This window comes from Rutidosis leptorrhynchoides, chromosome 4 (assembly GCF_046630445.1).
Source record: "Rutidosis leptorrhynchoides isolate AG116_Rl617_1_P2 chromosome 4, CSIRO_AGI_Rlap_v1, whole genome shotgun sequence".
NCBI lineage: Eukaryota > Viridiplantae > Streptophyta > Magnoliopsida > Asterales > Asteraceae > Rutidosis > Rutidosis leptorrhynchoides.
This window is the reverse complement of record NC_092336.1, coordinates 278,055,155-278,075,283: the sequence shown is the minus strand read 5'-3', so window position 1 is coordinate 278,075,283 and position 20,129 is coordinate 278,055,155.

Sequence of the window (20,129 nt, the reverse complement as noted above, 5' to 3'; positions counted from 1 at the left end):
TCTTCCACAAATCCATAGATATATTCGTTCAGACACGTTCAAGAACGGGTAATGGTTGTAATAACCCCGAATATTGCGCAAGATCTAGTTTGTTACGTTGGCAAATATCACATGCGCGAACATAACGTTTTGCTTTCACATTTTCTTCCAATAATATCGTTGAGTAATCTTTTGAAGTGTAGAGTGTAAACCCGAATGACCTCCTACTAAATCATCATGGAAGTGTTTTATAATGGCAACTCACAAGTCCTCATCAGCTCCCACGGAAATCTTGCCTTTGCGAGTCAAGATCTCATTTTCCCAAGTGTAGTGTTTTGATATCGAAGGATCAACACGCGATTTAGTGATAAATTGCTGGAGATCCACGTCAGCTTGAACACTTTCTTTCACTTTCTTTTCTATTTCTCCAAATATGGAAGAAGCACATGTGATCACCCGGAAATTTCCAACCAAATTTAAACTTTAGTCTTTATATGTATCCGACACGATAAGCAAAATCTATAATGTTAAAGTCTCGAAAGTTTGAAATCTATATTCATGTAATCAAGTTACCATTTGACCATGCCTGACGATTCACAAACATTTATGTGTATATAGATGTGTGTATATAGTATTTATTAAGTGAAGGCGTTAACAAGGTATTAGATATATAATACTTTACAAGAATGTATTTTGTTTCAATATAAGTTTATTATATGCTTATCGATGGATTTAGATGAAAATATAAAATGATTGATTTATAAGATACATTGAATTAGGATGGAGAGTCTCTGTTATGAGGTCCACTTTGAATTAGGAAACCCTTATTTTTAACGGTATTCGGAATATTTAGAAAAGTGATTGTATATAAGAACAAAAGTGTTAATTATTGAGGATTAGACAAAAAGTTGGTGGAGGATTGAATTTCATAACCCTTGTTATTTGATTCGATCGATACTATGTTATTTTATTTAGAAAGTTTAAGGGAACTAAAATAAACGTTTGCGTATAAAGGAATTATAGGTTTAGAGTGTAAACGTTACGTGTTTTATGTTTTTAAAATAGACTTTGAACTATTATTAGTTTGAAAAACTAAATATAATATTATTACGTTAATATTTCCATTATATACGATATATACGAGTTTATTTTTTTTATTAAAATGAAAATATATATATATTTTACGAGATGATGAATTATTATATTATAATTAGTCAACAAACGTTTTGATCTAAACTAATATCATTAAAATTGTTTTGATAAATAACGAGATTATGGTTTATAAAAGTAAATAACCAAATTACTCAAAAGATTAAGTTACACTTTGAGTGGGTTAATTTTTCATTTATTTAAGTCTATATTTTGATAAAGGTACGAGTCATAAAACGTCCTGATTTAAAATAATATATTCTGATAAACAACGAGTCACTGATTTATAGAAGTAAATGACCACAACGCTCAATTTTATAAGTTATATTTTTATAAAGGAAATTTATTGATGAGTAAGTCTAATTTTTGTAAAAGGTACACGTTGCGTAACGTAAAAGGCTAGTTTTCTAAACGTACGAAAGTGCGCTCGAAAAACAGAAAGCGGTACATGAGTCGTGAGACCACGACCGTGTCATTTTTGTAAAAATTATATTTTTACCATGAGCGTAAATATAATATAATATTTAATTAATTCTAAAGATTAAATATAATAAATATTAAATAACATATAAAGTTTACGTGTATGGTGTAATGTAAACGTGGGTGTCGGCAATTAAAAGGACGAATGAGAGCTGGGATTGCTAATCATGTGATCGCATGAACAAATTGAAGAGCCCCCATGCGATCGCATTGAAATGTCCCGTTCTTATTGATTAAAAACGTTCCATATTAATTGATTTCGTTGAGAGGTTTTGACCTCCATATGAGACGTTTTTCAAAGACTGCATTCATTTTTAAAACAAACCATAACCTTTATTTCATAAATAAAGGTTTAAAAAGCTTTACGTAGATTATCAAATAATGATAATCTAAAATATCCTGTTTACACACGATCATTACATAATGGTTTACAATACAAATATGTTACATCGAAATCAATTTCTTGAATGCAGTTTTTACACAATATCATACAAACATGGACTCCAAATTTTGTCCTTATTTTAGTATGCAACAGCGGAAGCTCTTAATATTCACCTGAGAATAAACATGCTTTACACGTCAACAAAAATGTTGGTGAGTTATAGGTTTAACCTATATATATCAAATCGTAACAATAGACCACAAGATTTCATATTTCAATACACATCCCATACATAGAGATAAAAATCATTCATATGGTGAACACCTGGTAACCGACATTAACAAGATGCATATATAAGAATATCCCCATCATTCCGGGACACCCTTCGGATATGATATAAATTTCGAAGTACTAAAGCATCCGGTACTTTGGATGGGGTTTGTTAGGCCCAATAGATCTATCTTTAGGATTCGCGTCAATTAGGGTGTCTGTTCCCTAATTCTTAGATTGCCAGACTTAATAAAAAGGGGCATATTCGATTTCGATAATTCAACCATAGAATGTAGTTTCACGTACTTGTGTCTATTTTGTAAATCATTTATAAAACCTGCATGTATTCTCATCCCAAAAATATTAGATTTTAAAAGTGGGACTATAACTCACTTTCACAGATTTTTTTACTTCGTCGAGAAGTAAGACTTGGCCACTGTTGATTCACGAACCTATAACAATATATACATATATATTAAAGTATGTTTAAAATATATTTACAACACTTTTAATATATTTTGATGTTTTAAGTTTATTAAGTCAGCTGTCCTCGTTAGTAACCTACAACTAGTTGTCCACAGTTAGATGTACAGAAATAAATCGATAAATATTATCTTGAATCAATCCACGACCCAGTGTATACGTATCTCAGTATTGATCACAACTCAAACTATATATATTTTGGAATCAACCTCAACCCTGTATAGCTAACTCCAACATTCACATATAGAGTGTCTATGGTTGTTCCGAAATATATATAGATGTGTCGACATGATAGGTCGAAACATTGTATACGTGTCTATGGTATCTCAAGATTACATAATATACAATACAAGTTGATTAAGTTATGGTTGGAATAGATTTGTTACCAATTTTCACGTAGCTAAAATGAGAAAAATTATCCAATCTTGTTTTACCCATAACTTCTTCATTTTAAACCCGTTTTGAGTGAATCAAATTGCTATGGTTTCATATTGAACTCTATTTTAAGAATCTAAACAGAAAAAGTATAGGTTTATAGTCGGAAAAATAAGTTACAAGTCGTTTTTGTAAAGGTAGTCATTTCAGTCGAAAGAACGACGTCTAGATGACCATTTTAGAAAACATACTTCCACTTTGAGTTTAACCATAATTTTTGGATATAGTTTCATGTTCATAATAAAAATCATTTTCTCAGAATAACAACTTTTAAATCAAAGTTTATCATAGTTTTTAATTAACTAACCCAAAACAGCCCGCGGTGTTACTACGACGGCGTAAATCCAGTTTTACGGTGTTTTTCGTGTTTCCAGGTTTTAAATCATTAAGTTAGCATATCATATAGATATAGAACATGTGTTTAGTTAATTTTAAAAGTCAAGTTAGAAGGATTAACTTTTGTTTGCGAACAAGTTTAGAATTAACTAAACTATGTTCTAGTGATTACGAGTTTAAACCTTCGAATAAGATAGTTTTATATATATGAATCGAATGATGTTATGAACATCATTACTACCTCAAGTTTAGTAGGTAAACCTACTGGAAGTGAAATGAAGTGAATGATGAGTGGTAATTGGTGAGTGGTGAGTGGGGTTAAAAGGAGTTCTAGTTAGTTGACTAGCTCATGGTAGAAGTTAAAATTGATTAGTCATACATGACATAATCAAGAGTGGAATCCCATGCTAGTTCCTATTGGTATATACCCATAGTAAGTACGTTTTGAAGCTGTGTATAATACGGGTAAGAATACGACTAGAATTCTTGATGAAAGAAAAGAATGGGAAAGTAACTGTAACCATTTTCGTTAAGTATGAGTGTTTTGATATATGTCTTAAAGTCTTCCAGAAGTATTTTAATACATCTAAATACACTACATGTATATACATTTTAACTGAGTCGTTAAGTCATCGTTAGTCGTTACATGTAAGTGTTGTTTTGAAACCTTTAAGTTAACGATCTCAATTAATGTTGTTAACCCATTGTTTATTATATCTAATGAGATGTTAAATTATTATATTATCATGATATTATGATATATTAATATATCTTAATATGATATATATACATTTAAATGTCGTTACAACGATAATCGTTACATATATGTCTCGTTTCGAAATCCTTAAGTTAGTAGTCTTGTTTATATGTATATAACTCATTGTTAATATACTTATGGAGATACTTACTTATCATAATCTCATGTTAACCATATGTATATCCATATATATATCGTCATGTCATTTTTACAAGTTTTAACGTTCGTGAATCGCCGGTCAACTTGGGTGGTCAATTGTCTATATGAAACATATTTCAATTAATCAAGTCTTAACAAGTTTAATTGCTTAACATGTTGGAAACATTTAATCATGTAAATATCAATCTCAATTAATATATATAAACATGGAAAAGTTCGGGTCACTACAGTACCTACCCGTTAAATAAATTTCGTCCCGAAATTTTAAGCTGTTGAAGGTGTTGACGAATCTTCTGGAAATAGATGCGGGTATTTCTTCTTCATCTGATCTTCACGCTCCCAGGTGAACTTGGGTCCTCTACGAGCATTCCATCGAACCTTAACAATTGGTATCTTGTTTTACTTAAGTCTTTTAACCTCACGATCCATTATTTCAACGGGTTCTTCGATGAATTGGAGTTTTTCGTTGATTTGGATTTCATCTAACGGAATAGTGAGATCTTCTTTAGCAAAACATTTCTTCGAATTCGAGACGTGGAAAGTGTTATGTACAGCCGCGAGTTGTTGAGGTAACTCAAGTCGGTAAGCTACTGGTCCGACACGATCAATAATCTTGAATGGTCCAATATACCTTGAATTTAATTTCCCTCGTTTACCAAATCGAACAAAGCCTTTCCAAGGTGCAACTTTAAGCATGACCATCTCTCCAATTTCAAATTCTATATCTTTTCTTTTAATGTTAGCGTAGCTCTTTTGTCGACTTTGGGCGGTTTTCAACCGTTGTTGAATTTGGATGATCTTCTCGGTAGTTTCTTGTATAATCTCCGGACCCGTAATCTGTCTATCCCCCACTTCACTCCAACAAATCGGAGACCTGCACTTTCTACCATAAAGTGCTTCAAACGGCGCCATCTCAATGCTTGAATGGTAGCTGTTGTTGTAGGAAAATTCTACTAACGGTAAATGTCGATCCCAACTGTTTCCGAAATCAATAACACATGCTCGTAGCATGTCTTCAAGCGTTTGTATCGTCCTTTCGCTCTGCCCATCAGTTTGTGGATGATAGGTAGTACTCATGTCTATACGAGTTCCTAATGCTTGCTGTAATGTCTGCCAGAATCTTGAAATAAATCTGCCATCCCTATCAGAGATAATAGAGATTGGTATTCCATGTCTGGAGACGACTTCCTTCAAATACAGTCGTGCTAACTTCTCCATCTTGTCATCTTCTCTTATTGGCAGGAAGTGTGCTGATTTGGTGAGACGATCAACTATTACCCAAATAGTATCAAAACCACTTGCAGTCCTTGACAATTTAGTGATGAAATCCATGGTAATGTTTTCCCATTTCAATTCTGGGATTTCGGGTTGTTGAAGTAGACCTGATGGTTTCTGATGCTCAGCTTTGACCTTAGAACACGTCAAACATTCTCCTACGTATTTAGCAACATCGGCTTTCATACCCGGCCACCAAAAATGTTTCTTGAGATCCTTGTACATCTTCCCCGTTCCAGGATGTATTGAGTATCTGGTTTTATGAGCTTCTCTAAGTACCATTTCTCTCATATTTCCAAATTTTGGTACCCAAATCCTTTCAGCCCTATACCGGGTTCCGTCTTCCCGAATATTAAGATGCTGCTCCGATCCTTTGGGTATTTCATCCTTTAAATTTCCTTCTTTTAAAACTCCTTGTTGCGCCTCCTTTATTTGAGTAGTAAGGTTATTATGAATCATTATATTCATAGATTTTACTCGAATGGGTTCTCTGTCCTTCCTGCTCAAGGCATCGGCTACCACATTTGCCTTCCCCGGGTGGTAACGAATCTCAAAGTCGTAATCATTCAACAATTCAATCCACCTGCGCTGCCTCATATTCAGTTGTTTCTGATTAAATATGTGTTGAAGACTTTTGTGGTCGGTATATATAATACTTTTGACCCCATATAAGTAGTGCCTCCAAGTCTTTAATGCAAAAACAACCGCGCCTAATTCCAAATCATGCGTCGTATAATTTTGCTCGTGAATCTTCAATTGTCTAGACGCATAAGCAATCACCTTCATTCGTTGCATTAATACACAACCGAGACCTTGCTTTGATGCGTCACAATAAATCACAAATTCATCATTCCCTTCAGGCAATGACAATATAGGTGCCATAGTTAGCTTTTTCTTCAATAACTGAAACGCTTTCTCTTGTTCATCCTTCCATTCAAATTTCTTCCCTTTATGCGTTAATGCAGTCAAGGGTTTTGCTATTCTGGAAAAGTCTTGGATGAACCTTCTGTAGTAACCAGCTAGTCCTAAAAACTGGCGTATGTGTTTCAGAGTTTTCGGAGTTTCCCACTTTTCAACAGTTTCTATCTTTGTCGGATCCACCTTAATACCTTTTTTGTTCACTATGTGACCGAGGAATTGAACTTCTTCCAACCAAAATGCACACTTTGAAAATTTAGCGTACAATTCTTCCTTCCTCAATACTTCTAACACCTTTCTCAAATGTTCACCGTGTTCTTGGTCATTCTTTGAGTAAATAAGTATGTCATCAATGAAAACAATGACAAACTTGTCAAGGTATGGTCCACACACTCGGTTCATAAGGTCCATGAACACAGCTGGTGCATTAGATAAACCAAATGGCATGACCATAAACTCGTAATGACCATAACGTGTTCTGAAAGCAGTCTTTGGAATATCATCTTCTTTCACCCGCATTTGATGATACCCGGAACGTAAGTCAATCTTTGAATAAACAGACGAGCCTTGTAGTTGATCAAATAAGTCGTCGATTCTCGGTAGTGGATAGTGGTTCTTGATGGTAAGTTTGTTCAACTCTCGGTAGTCGATACACAACCTGAATGTACCATCTTTCTTCTTGACAAACAAAACAGGAGCTCCCCACGGTGATGTGCATGGTCGAATGAAACCATGCTCTAAAAGTTCTTGTAATTGGCTTTGCAGTTCTTTCATCTCGCTGGGTGCGAGTCTGTAAGGAGCACGAGCTATTGGTGCAGCTCCTGGTACAAGATCTATTTGAAATTCAACGGATCGATGTGGGGGTAATCCCGGTAATTCTTTCGGAAATACATCGGGAAATTCTTTTGCGACGGGAACATCATTGATGCTCTTTTCTTCAGTTTGTACTTTCTCGACGTGTGCTAGAATAGCATAGCAACCTTTTCTTATTAGTTTTTGTGCCTTCAAATTACTAATAAGATGTAGCTTTGTGTTGCCCTTTTCTCCGTACACCATTAAGGGTTTTCCTTTTTCTCGTATAATGCGAATTGCATTTTTGTAACAAACGATCTCTGCTTTCACTTCTTTCAACCAGTCCATACCGATTATCACATCAAAACTCCCTAACTCTACTGGTATCAAGTCAATCTTAAATGTTTCGCTAACCAGTTTAATTTCTCGATTCCGACATATATTATCTGCTGAAATTAATTTACCATTTGCTAATTCGAGTAAAAATTTACTATCCAAAGGCGTCAATGGACAACTTAATTTAGCACAAAAATCTCTACTCATATAGCTTCTATATGCACCCGAATCAAATAAAACGTAAGCAGATTTATTGTCAATAAGAAACGTACCCGTAACAAGCTCCGGGTCTTCCTGTGCCTCTGCCGCATTAATATTGAAAACTCTTCCGTGGCCTTGTCCATTCGTGTTCTCCTGGTTCGGGCAATTTCTAATAATGTGGCCCGGTTTTCCACATTTATAACAAACTACATTGGCATAACTTGCTCCGACACTACTTGCTCCGCCATTACTCGTTCCGACACCATTTGTTCCTTTCTTTCTATTAACCCCTGGTCTGTAGACCTCACACTTCGCCGCGCTATGACCATTTCTTTTACACTTGTTGCAAAATTTAGTGCAGAACCCCGAGTGATACTTTTCACACCTTTGGCATAGCTGCTTCTGATTGTTGTTGTTGTTGCGGTTATTATTGTTGTTGGGATGATTGTTGTAGTTGCTGTTGTTGTTGTTGTTGTTGTTGTTGTTGGGCCGTTTGTTGTAGTTGCGATTGATGTTGCGATTGTTGGGATAATTGTTGCGATTATTGTTGTAATTGCTGTTGTTGTTGTATTGGTGATTCTTATCACCGTTTTCCTCCCACTTTCTTTTGACTTGCTTCACATTGGCCTCTTCAGCAGTCTGTTCTTTAATTCTTTCTTCAATCTGGTTCACTAGTTTGTGAGCCATTCTACATGCCTGTTGTATGGAGGCGGGCTCGTGTGAACTTATATCTTCTTGGATTCTTTCCGGTAATCCTTTCACAAATGCGTCGATCTTCTCTTCCTCATCTTCGAATGCTCCCGGACACAATAGGCATAATTCTGTGAATCGTCTTTCGTACGTGGTAATATCAAATCCTTGGGTTCGTAACCCTCTAAGTTCTGTCTTGAGCTTATTGACCTCGGTTCTGGGACGGTACTTCTCGTTCATCAAGTGCTTGAATGCTGACCACGGTAGTGCGTACGCATCGTCTTGTCCCACTTGCTCTAGATAGGTATTCCACCATGTTAACGCAGAACCTGTGAAGGTATGCTTAGCGTACTTTACTTTGTCCTCTTCAGTACACTTACTTATGGCAAACACCGATTCGACCTTCTCGGTCCACCGTTTCAATCCGATCGGTCCTTCGGTTCCATCAAATTCCAAAGGTTTGCAGGTAGTGAATTCTTTGTAGGTGCATCCTACACGATTTCCTGTACTGCTAGATCCCAGGTTATTGTTGGTATGTAGCGCAGCCTGTACTGCGGCTATGTTTGAAGCTAGAAAAGTACGGAATTCCTCTTCATTCATATTCACGGTGTATCGAGTAGTCGGTGCCATTTCCTTCAAAATAGTCAAATGGAACAAGTTAATCATACAGAATATTAAGAGTAGTTAATAGTATTTCGTAGCATAATATGAACTCATTTATAAAAGCTTTTTCTTCATATTAGCGTTTTATAAGTTTAAATTCGGGTAGTACCTACCCGTTAAGTTCATACTTAGTAGCTAATATACAATTCAACTACTACAATTCTATATGAAAAACTGATTATAATAATATTTCGCGTTCAAACTTTTACACAATATTTTACAAACTTACAATACCGCTTATTTTACATATAGCATGAAATATAGCACACAATAAATTTGATACAAGATGGTTGTGAAGATAATTCTAGCTAGTACACAAGTCGTTCAGCAAAGGCAATAAAGACACGTAATTCATACGTCCAGAAACAAGTCATGCATTCTGGTTTTACTAGGATTACTTCCCATCCTTGGTCTTGTGGAACATAACCGTTATGGCCGTTGATAAGACAGCGTGTTGTAACGTCGTCAAAGGGACGAGGGTTACGTAATGTCCAACAGTCCCATAACAATCTAAAAACCTCATTTCTTACCCCAATTACCGACTCCGTCACTTGTGGGAACGTTTTGTTTAATAGTTGTAGGCCGATGTTCTTGTTCTCACTTTTGTTAGAAGCGAACATTACTAATCCGTAAGCATAACATGCTTCTTTATGTTGCATGTTAGCCGCTTTTTCTAAATCACGAAGTCCAATATTCGGATATATTGAGTCAAAATAATTTCTTAACCCATTGCGTAAAATAGCATTTGGGTTCCCCGCAATATATGCGTCAAAGTAAACACATCGTAGCTTATGGATTTCCCAATGTGATATCCCCCATCTTTCGAACGAAAGCCTTTTATAAACCAAGGCATTCTTGGAACGTTCTTCGAATGTCTTACAAACTGATCTCGCCTTAAATAGTTGTGCCGAAGAATTCTGACCGACTCTAGACAAGATTTCATCAATCATGTCTCCGGGTAGGTCTCTTAAAATATTGGGTTGTCTATCCATTTTGTGTTTTTATACTGTAAAATAGACAAGAGTTAGATTCATAAAAAAAAATACTTATTAATACAAGCAATTTTTACATATATCATAAAGCATAAGCACACTATATTACATATATTACACCACACGAATACAACTATCTTATTCCGACTCGCTTGTTTCTTCTTCTTCGGTTTTGGTTCGTTTTGCCAAGTTTCTAGGGATATATGATGTTCCCCTAATACGAGCCGTCGTTTTCCACATTGGTTTAGAAAAACCTGGTGGTTTAGAGGTTCCCGGGTCATTGTTACAACTTAAGGACTTCGGGGGTTGACGATACATATAAAGTTCATCGGGGTTGGAATTAGATTTCTCTATTTTTATGCCCTTTCCCTTATTATTTTCTTTTGCCTTTTTAAATTCAGTTGGGGTAATTTCTATAACATCATCGGAATTCTCGTCAGAATCCGATTCATCGGAGAATTGGTAATCCTCCTAATATTTTGCTTCCTTAGCGGAAACACCATTGACCATAATTAACCTTGGTCGGTTGGTTGAGGATTTTCTTTTACTTAACCGTTTTATTATTTCCCCCACCGGTTCTATTTCTTCATCCGGTTCCGATTCTTCTTCCGGTTCCGATTCTTCTTCTGGTTCTGACTCTTCTTCCGGTTCCTCTTCGGGAACTTGTGAATCAGTCCACGAATCATTCCAATTTACATTTGACTCTTCATTATTATTAGGTGAGTTAATGGGACTTGTTCTAGAGGTAGACATCTATCATATAATATCAAACGCGTTAAGAGATTAATATATCACATAATATTCACATGTTAAAAATATATAGTTTCCAACAAAATTTGTTAAGCAATCATTTTTCAAGTAAACACGGTCGAAGTCCAGACTCACTAATGCATCCTAACAAACTCGATAAGACACACTAATGCAAAATTCTGGTTCTCTAAGACCAACGCTCGGATACCAACTGAAATGTCCCGTTCTTATTGATTAAAAACGTTCCATATTAATTGATTTCGTTGCGAGGTTTTGACCTCTATATGAGACGTTTTTCAAAGACTGCATTCATTTTTAAAATAAACCATAACCTTTATTTCATAAATAAAGGTTTAAAAAGCTTTACGTAGATTATCAAATAATGATAATCTAAAATATCCTGTTTACACACGACCATTACATAATGGTTTACAATACAAATATGTTACATCGAAATCAGTTCCTTGAATGCAGTTTTTACACAATATCATACAAACATGGACTCCAAATTTTGTCCTTATTTTAGTATGCAACAGCGGAAGCTCTTAATATTCACCTGAGAATAAACATGCTTTAAACGTCAACAAAAATGTTGGTGAGTTATAGGTTTAACCTATATATATCAAATCGTAACAATAGACCACAAGATTTCATATTTCAATACACATCCCATACATAGAGATAAAAATCATTCATATGGTGAACACCTGGTAACCGACATTAACAAGATGCATATATAAGAATATCCCCATCATTCCAGGACACCCTTCGAATATGATATAAATTTCGAAGTACTAAAGCATCCGGTACTTTGGATGGGGTTTGTTAGGCCCAATAGATCTATCTTTAGGATTCGCGTCAATTAGGGTGTATGTTCCCTAATTCTTAGATTACCAGACTTAATAAAAAGGGGCATATTCGATTTCGATAATTCAACCATAGAATGTAGTTTCACGTACTTGTGTCTATTTTGTAAATCATTTATAAAACCTGCATGTATTCTCATCCCAAAAATATTAGATTTTAAAAGTGGGACTATAACTCACTTTCACAAATTTTTTTACTTCGTCGAGAAGTAAGACTTGACCACTGTTGATTCACGAACCTATAACAATATATACATATATATTAAAGTATGTTCAAAATATATTTACAACACTTTTAATATATTTTGATGTTTTAAGTTTATTAAGTCAGCTGTCCTCGTTAGTAACCTACAACTAGTTGTCCACAGTTAGATGTACAGAAATAAATCGATAAATATTATCTTGAATCAATCCACGACCCAGTGTATACGTATCTCAGTATTGATCACAACTCAAACTATATATATTTTGGAATCAACCTCAACCCTGTATAGCTAACTCCAACATTCACATATAGAGTGTCTATGGTTGTTCCGAAATATATATAGATGTATCGACATGATAGGTCAAAACATTGTATACGTGTCTATGGTATCTCAAGATTACATAATATACAATACAAGTTGATTAAGTTATGGTTGGAATAGATTTGTTACCAATTTTCAAGTAGCTAAAATGAGAAAAATTATCCAATCTTGTTTTACCCATAACTTCTTCATTTTAAATCCGTTTTGAGTGAATCAAATTGCTATGGTTTCATATTGAACTCTATTTTATGAATCTAAATAGAAAAAGTATAGGTTTATAGTCGGAAAAATAAGTTACAAGTCGTTTTTGTAAAGGTAGTCATTTCAGTCGAAAGAACGACGTCTAGATAACCATTTTAGAAAACATACTTCCACTTTGAGTTTAACCATAATTTTTGGATATAGTTTCATGTTCATAATAAAAATCATTTTCTCAGAATAACAACTTTTAAATCAAAGATTATCATAGTTTTTAATTAACTAACCCAAAACAGCCCGCGGTGTTACTACGAAGGCGTAAATCCGGTTTTACAGTGTTTTTCGTGTTTCCGGGTTTTAAATCATTAAGTTAGCATATCATATAGATATAGAACATGTGTTTAGTTAATTTTAAAAGTCAAGTTAGAAGGATTAACTTTTGTTTGCGAACAAGTTTAGAATTAACTAAACTATGTTCTAGTGATTACGAGTTTAAACCTTCGAATAAGATAGTTTTATATATATGAATCGAATGATGTTATGAACATAATTACTACCTCAAGTTTAGTAGGTAAACCTACTGGAAGTGACAAGAAATGATCTAGCTTCAAAGGATCTTGGATGGCTTGAAAGTTCTTGAAGTAGGATCATGACACAAAAACAAGTTCAAGTAAGATTTTTACTCGAATTAAGATAGTTTATAGTTATAGAAATTGAATCAAAGTTTGAATATGAATATTACCTTGAATAAGAAAGATAACCTACTGTATATAACAAAGGTTTCTTGATCTTAGATGATTACTTGGAATGGATTAGAAAGCTTGGAAGTAAATTAGTAAACTTGAAGGGATTTTTGAAGTGTTCTTGAAGTGTTCTTCCTATGATGATTATAGCTTGATTCTTGAAGTGATTTTTAATGAAGATGATGATTAACTACTGGAAAAATACGTTCATAATAGTGTGTGTGTGTGTGTGTATGTTGAGAGAGAATTAGAAAGAGAATTGGAAGTGAAATGGAGTGAATGATGAGTGGTAATTGGTGAGTGGTGAGTGGGGTTAAAAGGAGTTCTAGTTAGTTGACTAGCTCATGGTAGAAGTTAAAATTGATTAGTCATACATGACATAATCAAGAGTGGAATCCCATGCTAGTTCCTATTGGTATATACCCATAGTAAGTACGTTTTGAAGCTGTGTATAATACGGGTAAGAATACGACTAGAATTCTTGATGAAAGAAAAGAATGGGAAAGTAACTGTAACCATTTTCGTTAAGTATGAGTGTTTTGATATATGTCTTGAAGTCTTCCAAAAGTATTTTAATACATCTAAATACACTATATGTATATACATTTTAACTGAGTCGTTAAGTCATCGTTAGTCGTTACATGTAAGTGTTGTTTTGAAACCTTTAAGTTAACGATCTCAATTAATGTTGTTAACCCATTGTGTATTATATCTAATGAGATGTTAAATTATTATATTATCATGATATTATGATATATTAATATATCTTAATATGATATATATACATTTAAATGTCGTTACAACGATAATCGTTACATATATGTCTCGTTTCGAAATCCTTAAGTTAGTAGTCTTGTTTATATGTATATAACTCATTGTTAATATACTTATGGAGATACTTACTTATCATAATCTCATGTTAACCATATGTATATCCATATATATATAGTCATGTCGTTTTTACAAGTTTTAACGTTCGTGAATCGCCGGTCAACTTGGGTGGTCAATTGTCTATATGAAACATATTTCAATTAATCAAGTCTTAACAAGTTTGATTGCTTAACATGTTGGAAACATTTAATCATGTAAATATCAATCTCAATTAATATATATAAACATGGAAAAGTTCAGGTCATTACACGCATGGGGGGTAGGTGAGAGTAAGGTTGCTTATATTCGCTATTTCGGTTCCAGTTTATTTTTTTTCATTCATCTATCATATCATACTCTCTCTATATTATATATTTATATTTATATTATGATTATTATTAATATTAAGATTATTAATATTAATCTTATTATTATTAGTATTAGTATTATTGGGAGCGATATTATTAGTATTATACATAAAATACTACGACGAGGTTCTGCTCGCGTGTTCTTCAAAACGGGTTTTATGAGCGGGATAGAGCTAAGAAAATTATGGGTTATAGCTATGGAGATTATGGGTAATGTTCGGGGGTATGCTCGTGAGGTCAAACTAGTGTTTATCATCTCCGTTGCGTTTACGTACCTTTCCTGCAATATTGAATCTCAATATTGATACGTGAGTACTCGTAAATTAATTTTTACATATTAATAGTGTATGCCTGACTAGTGCTCGAGAAAATAGGATTATGCATGCTTGTATTTTTGATATTGCCCTTAGATAGGTTATGTTGAATCTTGAATTAGTTACACCTGCGGTTGAGATAAGATATAAGATATGCATGTCCTTGGAAAGCTAACAAAAAATTATGAACTTTTCCTTTAGATACCAAATAGTTTTAAAGGATGGATTAGAAGTTATAGTCAATTAAATTTTTGTATTATTATTAAAAATGATTATTATTATCGTCGTTATCGTCGTTCTAGTTTTATCTAATTATTATTATTATTATTATTATTATTATTATCATCATTAATATGAACGCGATATAATAGATGATTTAAAAACTATTAAATGAATCGATTAAGAAAGAATAGGTATGAGTATTATGATAAAATTAAAATATTGAAAGATATTAAATTAGATAAAATTGTCATTTTTATTATTTTTATCATTACTATTATTATTAAAAAGTATCGTAAATATTAAGGTTATCCTAATCAAAATTATCATTTTATCATATTATCATTCTTAGTAAATTTAAATAGTAATATTTTATTAATAATAATAACTATTATTACAAAATAATACAACGTTTACGTATAGATATTATTTTATCAAATAAATATGTGATACAAATTATATAATTTCCTTAATAGAATATATCACAATATTTTTATGATATTGAATAAACTTTATAAATTTTATTATCTAATATATATAAAAGTATATTTTTATATAAAGTTTTATTTATTAATAAATAAATTATATTATCTACTCTAATAAATCTTTTAAAAATATTTTAAAAATATAAAACGACGATATTTAAGACTATATAATAATCATGTATAAATTTTGGAAATCACTTTTGCGTCAAATTAACTTTTGTTAACTTTTGCATATTAGTCTCGAGCATTAGGATTGTGGTACGCTATGACCTTACTTAAATTATTAGACACATATTGACCATCATATAAATATATATAATTAATTTAGGTTCGTGAATCCAAGGCCAACCTTACACTTGTTCAATGATGTTATATGTATTTTTACTACAAAATACAGTATGGTGAGTTCATTTGCTCCCTTTTACTCTTTACGTTTTTGGGCTGAGAATACATGCAAATGCTTTATTAACTGTTTTACAATAATTATATGTGTGGGTTTCATTTGCTCCCTTTTTAAATGGTTTTGCAATATATATTTTTAGGACTGAGAATACATGCGCTGCTTTTATAAATGTTTGACGAAATAGACACAAGTACTTAAAACTACATTCTATGGCTGGATTATTAAACCGAATATACCCCTTTTTATTAAGTCTGGTAATCTAAAAATTAGGGAACAGACACCCTAATTGACACGAACTCTAAAGATAGATCTATCGGGCCCAACAAGCCCCATCCAAAGTACCGGATGCTTTAGTACTTCGAAATTTATATCATGTCCGAAGGATGATCCCGGAATGATGGAGATATTCTTATATGCATATTGTGAATGTCGGTTACCAGGTGTTCAATCCATATGAATGATATTTTTGTCTCTATGCATGGGACATATGTTTATGAGAAATGGAAATATGAAATCTTGTGGTCTATTTAAATGATGAAAATGAAATGATTACTATAAACTAATGAACTCACCAACCTTTTGGTTGACACTTGAAAGCATGTTTATTCTCAGGTTTGAAAGAAATCTTCCGCTGTGCATTAGCTCATTTTAAAGATATTACTTGGAGTCATTCATGACATATTTCAAAAGACGTTGCATTCGAGTCGTTGAAGTTCATTAGAGATTGCTATTAAGTGAATGACAGATTAGGTCATTTATAGTTGGATATTATGAAATGGTATGCATACCTGTCAACTTTCGATGAATGAAAGTTTGTCTTTAAAAATGAATGCAATGTTTATAAAATGTATCATTTAGAGGTCAAGTACCTCGCGATGTAATCAACTATTGTGAATCGTTTATAATCGATATGGACTTCGTCCGGATGGATTAGGAGCGGGCGTTTCAGTTGGTATCAGAGCTGGTATAACGCCGTCCATGTGTGGCGGGTTAGTCGTAAAGGAGGTTCTCACAGTGTTACCTGTGACGAAGCATTGGATCTTACTCCTTGCGATCCCTTACGAGGGTTAGCAGTAGCCGAGAGGCAGGCCCTAAAATCAGTATCTGAGGTACACTCAGTGGTCACCAGGCCGTTAGCTAGGAAGGCACTGGGTGGGATGGTGGTTGTCCCCACTATACTTCAGTTGGTATCAGAGCGGTGGTCTTAGCGAACCAGGTCTACATTAGTGTGTCTAACTGATAAGTCGTTAGGATGCATTAGTGAGTCTGGACTTCGACCGTGTCTGCATGTCAAAAGTTTTACTTATCATTTTTAGTCGGAAATCATCTACTTACCATCCTTAGAAAATTACCTGATTATTATTCTTAAGTCAAGACACGTCTTGCTGCATTGATTGCATAAATAGTGTATAGACAAAAATTCATATCTTAGCATATCTGCTAAATCATATCTTATCGTATCTGTTACTTTAAACTTTGCCTGACATATCCCGCAAAGTCCATATATATATATATAATTAGAATACCATCCGTTAGCCAAAATCATTTCATATAAAAAAAAAATCCTTTATCCAATCGTACGAAATGGAATTCGTCATCAGTTCAAGTCACTCAGATTCCGAAATGGAATCCCATTCAAGCTCCGAAAGCAGTGTGACCGGAATAGATCAACCAATCAGTCATCACCTATTCTGTATGAATTGGGGATGGGTTCGTAGCCTCCTCAATCATTGGAGACAAGAAGAAGGTGATCCCTTCCATCCACCACATTGCCCTCTTGACGAATAACCTGAAGCACTTACCGGCGAACCTGTCCGAAACACCATTTTCTCGCTCATTTCCAGAGTATCTCGTCATGATTATATATTACACCAAATTCTAGATTATATTTATCCGCTCGTCCGAACCGAGGATCACCCCGGTGTACTAGAAGAAGTTAACGAGCTTCGCGCTCGGGTAGTGACTTTAGAGAATACGTTGCGAAGATTACAAACACCATCAGCAGCACCAGCAGCATAACCAGTACCGCAAGTAACATCAACATCGCAAGCCACAATACCATGAGCACCAGCAGCATCACCGGCATCAACAATACCACCATCATCAACACAACAGGATCATTACCACTACCAACAACCACAACCGCGTCTGATGTCAAAGCTAAGGTATACGAAATAGTTTATATTTTACTAGGAAAAACTATTAAATACGATACAATTTTACACAAGATATTTATTTATTTATAGAATGGATATACTTAAACCTTGCTACAACACTTATAGGCAGTGTACCTAATCGTACAGTAGTGTAGTTTTTAGTAAGTCCGGTTCGTTCCACAGGGAATCTTTTTTTTTAAACAAAGCTCAACGCTATATTAGTTTACTTTTATAAAAATACAAATATATATATAAGTAATATTATTATTATAAAGGGGGGTTTTTACCGTTTAATGACCGGTTTGTCGATTTTAAAACTTTAGTCGCAGTTAAAACCTAATGTAAAATATTAAATAAATAAAAGACTTAATTTAAAGCGTAAAATAAATAACGATAATGAAATTGCGAATAATAAAAGTGCGATAAAATAAAATTGCGATAATTAAAAAGTACGATAATTAAAAGTGCGATTAAATAACAATAAATAAAAGTGCGATAATTAGAAGTGCAATTAAATATAAAATAAAGGAAATTAAATATGAAATAAAAGAATTATGCTTATTTAAACTTCCGTAATCATGATGTTTGACGTGTTGATTTTAGTTTTATGCCCATGGGTTAATTGTCCTTTGTCCTGGATTATTTAATATGTCCGTCTGGTTTTTGTCCATAACAGTCCATCAGTCATAAATATAAAGTGCGAGTGTCCTCGTCAAATTATCCTTATACCCGAAGTTAAATATTCCAACTAATTGGGGATTCGAATTGTAACAAGGTTTTAATACTTTGTTTAATGAATACACCAGGTTATCGACTGCGTGTAAACCAAGGTTTTACTACTTTGTTAACAATTACACCAATTACCCTTGAATGTAATTTCACCCCTGTTTTAATTATTCTAGTGGCTATTAATCCATTCCCGTGTCCGGTTAAATGAACTATTATTCGTACATATAAATACCCCGCCCATCGTGTCCGATTGAGTGTATATGGTAATTTATAGGGACGCCCAATTGTAAATCTTTATATTAACATTAACAAACTATCATTTAGTTAAACAAATATAAAGCCCATTAATAGCCCATAGTCTAATTTCCACAAGTGTCGTTCTTTTGTCCAAACCCCAATTATGGTACAAAGCCCAATTACCCAATTTTAGTAATTAGCCCAACATCATGATTACTTCGTTTTAAATAAGCATAATAATAACTTAGCTACGAGACATTAATGTAAAAAGGTTGAACATAACTTACAATGATTAAAAATAGCGTAGCGTTACACGGACAGAATTTCGACTTACACCCTTACAACATTTGCTAACATACCCTTATTATTAGAATTATAATTAAAATTAAAATATAAATTATAAATATAAATATAAATTTTACGTATGAATGAGGAAGAAAAAGATGGATATTTTGGTTCACCAAACTGCGAATTTATAGGAGATGTGGCCTGACTTTTCATGCCATGCGATCGCATGGACTTTCTTCTTCCTGGCCATGCGATCGCATGGCCAGCTGGGAGAGCTCACATGTTGCTTGTTTCCTTGTGCCGACGTTTTATAAATAATATAATATATTAAATAATTATAAGAATTATTTAAATATTATATTATATTTATGTGCATAGTTGACTTGTAATTTTTAGTCCGTTGCGTCGAGCATTGAGAGTTGACTCCGGTCCCGGTTCCGGATTTTCGAACGTCCTTGCGTACAATTTTATATTTTGTACTTTGCGTTTTGAATCTTGTACTCTTGTAATTTCGAGACGTTTCTTATCAATAATTGGAACCTCTTTGATTGTCTTTTGTACTTTTGAGCTTTTTGGTCGTTTGCGTCTTCAATTCGTCGAATCTGTCTTTTGTCTTCACCTTTTATTATTTAAACGAATATCACTTGTAAATAGAACAGTTGCAATTAAAAGCTTGTCT